Source organism: Triticum dicoccoides, chromosome 5A (genome assembly GCF_002162155.2).
Source record: "Triticum dicoccoides isolate Atlit2015 ecotype Zavitan chromosome 5A, WEW_v2.0, whole genome shotgun sequence".
NCBI classification, from domain to species: Eukaryota; Viridiplantae; Streptophyta; class Magnoliopsida; order Poales; family Poaceae; genus Triticum; species Triticum dicoccoides.
Genome location: NC_041388.1, coordinates 7,472,184 through 7,478,252, shown reverse-complemented (window position 1 = coordinate 7,478,252; position 6,069 = coordinate 7,472,184). Strand labels below are relative to the sequence as shown.

Below are 6,069 nucleotides of genomic sequence, written 5' to 3'. Positions count from 1 at the left end.
AGGTTCACGCAAAGGTTCTTCGTCACGTGCATCACGTCGATTGAGGAGCGGACCTCTAGGTCTTTCCTGTAGGGTAGGTCCCAAAATATAGATTTCTTCTTCCACATGGGTGCATGTCCCTCAGCGTCATTCAGAACAGCTAGTCCACCGGGACCCTTTCCAAAGATTACGTAGTGTAAATCATTGACCATAGCAAGCACGTGATCACCGGTGCGCATGGCGGGCTTCTTCCGGTGATCTGCCTCGCCTTTGAAATGCTTGCCTTTCTTTCGACATTGATGGTTGGTCGGAAGAAATCGATGATGGCCCAGGTACACATTCTTCCTGCATTTGTCCAGGTATATACTTTCAGTGTCATCTAAATAGTGCGTGCATGCGTGGTATCATTTGTTTATCTGTCCTGAAAGGTTACTGAGAGCGGGCCAATCGTTGATGGTCACGAACATCAACACCTTAAGGTTAAATTCCTCCTGTCTGTGCTCATCCCACGTACATACACCGTTTTCATTCCACAGCTGTAAAAGTTCTTCAACTAATGGCCTTAGGTACACATCAATTTCGTTGTCGGGTTGCTTAGGGCCTTGGATGAGAACTGGCATCATAATGAACTTCCGCTTCATGCACATCCAAGGAGGAAGGTTATACATACATAGAGTCACGGGCCAGGTGCTGTGATTGTTGCTCTGCTCCCCGAAAGGATTAATGCCATCCGCGCTTAAAGCAAACCATACATTCCTTGGGTCCTTTGCAAACTCATCCCAGTACTTTCTCTCGATTTTTCTCCACTGCGACCCGTCAGCGGGTGCTTTCAATTTCCCATCTTTCTTTCGGTTCTCATTGTGCCATCGCATCAACTTGGCATGCTCTTCGTTTTTGAACAGACGTTTCAACTATGGTATTATAGGAGCATACCACATCACCTTCGCAGGAACCCTCTTGCTGGGGGGCTCGCCGTCAACATCACTAGGGTCATCTCGTCTGATCTTATACCGCAATGCACCGCATACCGGGCATGCGTTCAGATCCTTGTATGCACCGCGGTAGAGGATGCAGTCATTAGGGCATGCATGTATCTTCTCCACCTCCAATCCTAGAGGGCATACGACCTTCTTTGCTGCGTATGTACTGTCGGGCAATTCGTTATCCTTTGGAAGCTTCTTCTTCAATATTTTCAGTAGCTTCTCAAATCCGTTGTCAGCCACAGCATTCTCTGCCTTCCACTGCAGCAATTCCAGTACGGTACCGAGCTTTCTGTTGCCATCTTCGCAATTGGGGTATAACCCTTTTTTGTGATCCTCTAACATGCGATCGAACTTCAGCTTCTCCTTTTGACTTTAGCATTGCGTCCTTGCATCGACAATGACCCGGCGGAGATCATCATCATCGGGCACATCGTCTGGTTCCTCTTGATCTTCAGCAGCTTCACCCGTTGCAGCATAATTGGGCACATCGTCTGGTTCCTCTTGATCTTCACCAGCTCCCCCCGTTGCAGCATCACCGTATTCAGGGGGCACATAGTTGTCATCGTAGTCTTCTTCTTCGCCGTCTTCCATCATAACCCCTATTTCTCCGTGCCTCGTCCAAACATTATAGTGTGGCATGAAACCCTTGTAAAGCAGGTGGGAGTGAAGGATTTTCCAGTTAGAGTAAGACCTCGTATTCCCACATTCAGTGCATGGACAACACATAAAACCATTCTGCTTGTTTGCCTCAGCCGCATCGAGAAACTCATGCACGCCCTTAATGTACTCGCTGGTGTGTCTGTCATCGTACATCCATTGTCGGTTCATCTGCGTGCATTATATATAATTAAGTGTCCAAATTAATAGAAGTTCATCATCACATTAAAACCAAAGTGCATACATAGTTTTCATCTAACAACATATAGCTCTCCAGAGCATCTAATTAATTAAACCATACATTGAAACTATGTAAAACATTTCAATGCGAAAACAAATGCGATCATAATCGCAACCAAGGTAACAATTGATCCAGTGGCATAATGATACCAAGCCTCGGTATGAATGGCATATTTTCTAATCTTTCTAATCTTCAAGCGCATTGCATCCATCTTGATCTTGTGATCATCGGCGACATCCGCAACATGCAACTCCAATATCATCTTCTCCTCCTCAATTTTTTTATTTTTTCCTTCAACAAATTGTTTTCTTCTTCAACTAAATTTAACCTCTCGACAATAGGGTCGGTTGGCATTTCTGATTCACATACATCCTAGATAAATAAAATCTATGTCACGTTGGTCGGCATAATTTTCATAAACAATAAATGAACCAATAGTTATAAAGATAATATACATACCACATCCGAATCATAGACAGGACGAGGGCCGACGAGGGCGGATACCAAAACCATCGCACTATATAAGATGCAATAATAAATGTAATAAAATGATACAAGTATCTATCTAAACATACAAGTAAGAATATTTTTCCTTTCAGAAAGAAGATAAGAACAAGAGGCTCACCACGGTGGTGTCGGTGATGAGATCGGCGCGGGTGATCGATAGCGGTGAAGACGGGGACGGGGCGTGACGGACCGCTAAATCTAGACAAATCTCGAGGAAAATGGAGTTTGGAGGTCGAGCTTCGAGAGGAGAAAGCTTAAGTAGTGTGGCTCGAGCATTCCATCGAACACCTCATGTGCATAGGAGGTGAGCTAGAGCACCACAAAGCCCTCTCCCCCCGGCCAGAGAAAAACAGAGCACTGGGGTGCTTTGCTCGTGAGCGAGGGGTATATATAGACACCTCATTGGTCCCGGTTGGTGACATGAGCCGGGACTAAAGGGGAGCCTTTGGTCCTGGTTCAAGCCACGAACCGGGACCAATGATGGTGGGCCAGGAGCAAGGCCCATTGGTCCCGGTTCGTCCCACCAACCGGGACCAAAAGGGCCAGATGAACCGGGACCAATGGCCCACATGGCCCGGCCGGCCCCCCTGGGCTCACGAACCGGGACCAATGCCCACATTGGTCCCGGTTCTGGACTGAACCGGGACTAATGGGCTGACCCGGCCTGGACCAAAGCCCTGTTTTCTACTAGTGGACTGATCCAAGATCCGTAATCTTTGTGTGCGCGTGTTCTCAGTGCAAAGTATTACCCCGATGGTAACATTCTTAATGCTGGCCCTAAGAAAGGCTCTTCTTATACTTGGAAGAGTATAGTATCACGAATTCAAACATTTAAGAGGGGGTTTATTTGGAGAGTTGGGACAGGTTCTAATATCAATATTTGTCTAGACCCATGGATACCGTCAAGTGCCTCGCGCAAAGTTATAACGCCGAGGGGGCAGATTATGTTGTCCAAAGTTGAAGAGCTCATAGACCCGCACTCGGGCACATGGGATGAAGCCTTATTGCAGTCCGTGTTTAATCCAGTCGATGTGGAAAGGATAATAAGGATCCCTCTTAATGTGAGTATTGTTGACGATTTTGTGGCATGGCAGTTTACACGGTCAGGAACCTTCTCAGTCCGTTCAGCATACCATACAGAGTTCAATCATCAGTTTGGCTCACGCGCTTCTCCTGCTAATGGACAAGGAGGGTCTGTAGTAAATGGCATTTGGAAACATTCGTGGAAACTCCGAGTTCCTGGCAAGATTAAGCATTTCGCTTGGAAGGTGCTCAGGGGCGTTCTGCTATGCTATGGAGTTCTCGCGAAACGTCATATCCCGGTATCTGGTCAATGCCCGGTTTGCAAAGTTGGGTTTGAAGATATTCAACATTGTTTATTCTTGTGTTGCCATGCTATGGAAGTGTGGAAAGAATTAGCCCTGAATGCGGTGATCAACCAAGCAGCAATGGAGGACCACTCAGGATCAGTTACCATGGAGATTTTATTACGAAACCACTCGTCAATTGGTGATCTTCCAGCGGCTGAGTTGATTACGGTGGCTGCGTGGTATATTTGGTGACAACGTCGCCAGTTTGCAAAGGAGGAAACGATTTCAGATGCACACCATTCAACTATTTCAATTAAGGTCCTAGCGACGAACTATGTGCGAGCAGCAACACCCAACCAACCAGTTAGAAAGAGAGATCAAATGTGGAAGAAACCAACCAGGGGGAAGGTGAAGATCAATGTGGACGTCTCTTTTCACGAGGATATTCTCTCAGGGGCGACGGGTGCTATTGCAAGGGGTGATAGTGGCCAGTTCTTGGCTGCTGCATCATGGTTTCTTCCACATATTAACAGTGCTGTTTCAGCAGAGATTCTTGCTATACGGAATGGTTTATACTTAGCTGTCCATATTGGATGCTCCAAGGTGATTGTGGAGTCTGATAGCCAATTGGCGCTAGAAGCGGTGGAAAATTTTGAAAGTTATCTGGGCCAGGAAGCAGTGATTGGCATGGAGTGCAATGAATTGAAGGCAAACTATGCTTCTGTTTCTTTCGACAACTGCACACGGAAAGCAAACGCCATAGCTGATTGTCTGGCTAAATCCAGTTTTAATTCAAAGTCTAGTTCTATGTGGGATGCTACCCCTCCTGATTTTATTTCTCAACTCATTGTAACAGGCTTGGCTATTATCTAAGAAATAAAATCTTGTGATTGTCAAAAAAACAAAACAAAACAGGGGTTAAGTTCCGCAAAACCAACTTAAAATAAGTAGCCAGTAACCTGGTTTGCTCTAAGCTGCTGCTACGGCCCATGAGTGAATTCATGCGGGTTTTCTTGTAAGGACGCAAAAACAGAGAGCTTGAGATTCTGTGTGTGAGCTTCTCTCTGCAGTCAGCATGCAGGGCAAGTTCACTTCAGTTCCATCGCCTCCCTGCATGAATCAGTTGATCACAACATTGTTAAAAAGAAGGATCAAATTCTACCAACTGATAAGTTCATCACAACATTGTCAAAAGAAGCAACCAAATCAACTAACTAATTATGGAAACACCTAGAATCTGCAGCTGCTGACAATGTTAACCCTAGAATCTGCAGCTGCTGACAATGTTAATCTAATACTCTCGAGGAAAAAACGAGATGAAACATGGATTTCATACCAGAATAATTTGTCGGTCTCTTCACTTTCCGGGTCCAACTCTAAAGCGCGCGAGAGTGCGGAATGCGCAGCATCATACTCCTAAGGAAGGCAAGCGCACATCAGAATCAACTATAGCAGATATGAAAGAAGCAATGACATCATCAGTTTGAACTTTGAACTCCATCTTCTATTGCACCTTTATGAACATTAGAGCTGTTCCTTGCCGATAGTTCACCTCTTCCCACTTTGGACGCAGCCTTTTGCATTTAGCTGCATCATCAAAAGCTCTTTGTCCATCACCCATATGAAGCCAGCAAAGGCTCCTGTTTGACAACAACTTAGCATCAAAGTTATCCATCTTACAGTGCCTGCAGCAGACAAAACAGTGAAAATGGCCAAGAAGAAAATGGGGAGAGTTTTACCTAAGTTAGTGAGAGTTAGTAAAGAGTCTTTCTGCATATCGTGCACTTGACAGCATAATTTTGGAAGCTTTTTTGCAACCAGAAGAACATTTGATAAAGGTGAGCTTTGCAACGTGCCACCAATCTTAATGACTGTCACCTCCTCTGCTTGCTAGCGAACCTCAAAGGAAAACTTCTCCCAGAATCTCCATGTAAGCTACACATGTGCAAGGTTTGTTTAGCACACATTCTGGATGACAAGCACAAGTAGATCATTACCATGGATATTGAGTATACTGGCTAGCGAGTTTATAAGCGATAAGCAGCACTGGCTAGCGAGTTTACCTGGAAGTGATAAGCGACAAGCAGTACTGGCTAGCGAGTTTACCTAGAAGCGATTATTAGATTCCACCCATATGTGCTTCAGTTTGATGATTAGGCATGGTTCTGGAAATGTAGCAGTAATTCTGAGACAATGGACATCCCATATGAAATATTCTGACAATTTGTAAGTACAAAAACGCCCTGAGTTCTAGTCCCAGAGAATAGCCTTGCGGTCAGAGGAACATCATCGTTGGCAAATCTAGTTAAGCAGAGGAACTTGAACATGCCATCTTCCAATGAGATGACAATACCTCTGGTTCTGAACATGGAAGAAAGTAACAGTTAGGATT

At 45.1% G+C, this 6,069-nt stretch overlaps 1 long non-coding RNA gene across 1 annotated transcript; it reads right to left on the bottom strand.

The window, feature by feature from the left end:
- Positions 1 to 4,595: 4,595 nt before the first annotated feature.
- Positions 4,596 to 5,674, bottom strand: LOC119296788. Its single transcript, XR_005145385.1, has 4 exons — positions 5,417 to 5,674; positions 5,191 to 5,317; positions 5,014 to 5,093; positions 4,596 to 4,787 (listed from the first exon to the last, which is right to left on the bottom strand). It is a non-coding gene; the product is annotated as an uncharacterized LOC119296788 (long non-coding RNA).
- Positions 5,675 to 6,069: the final 395 nt, after the last annotated feature.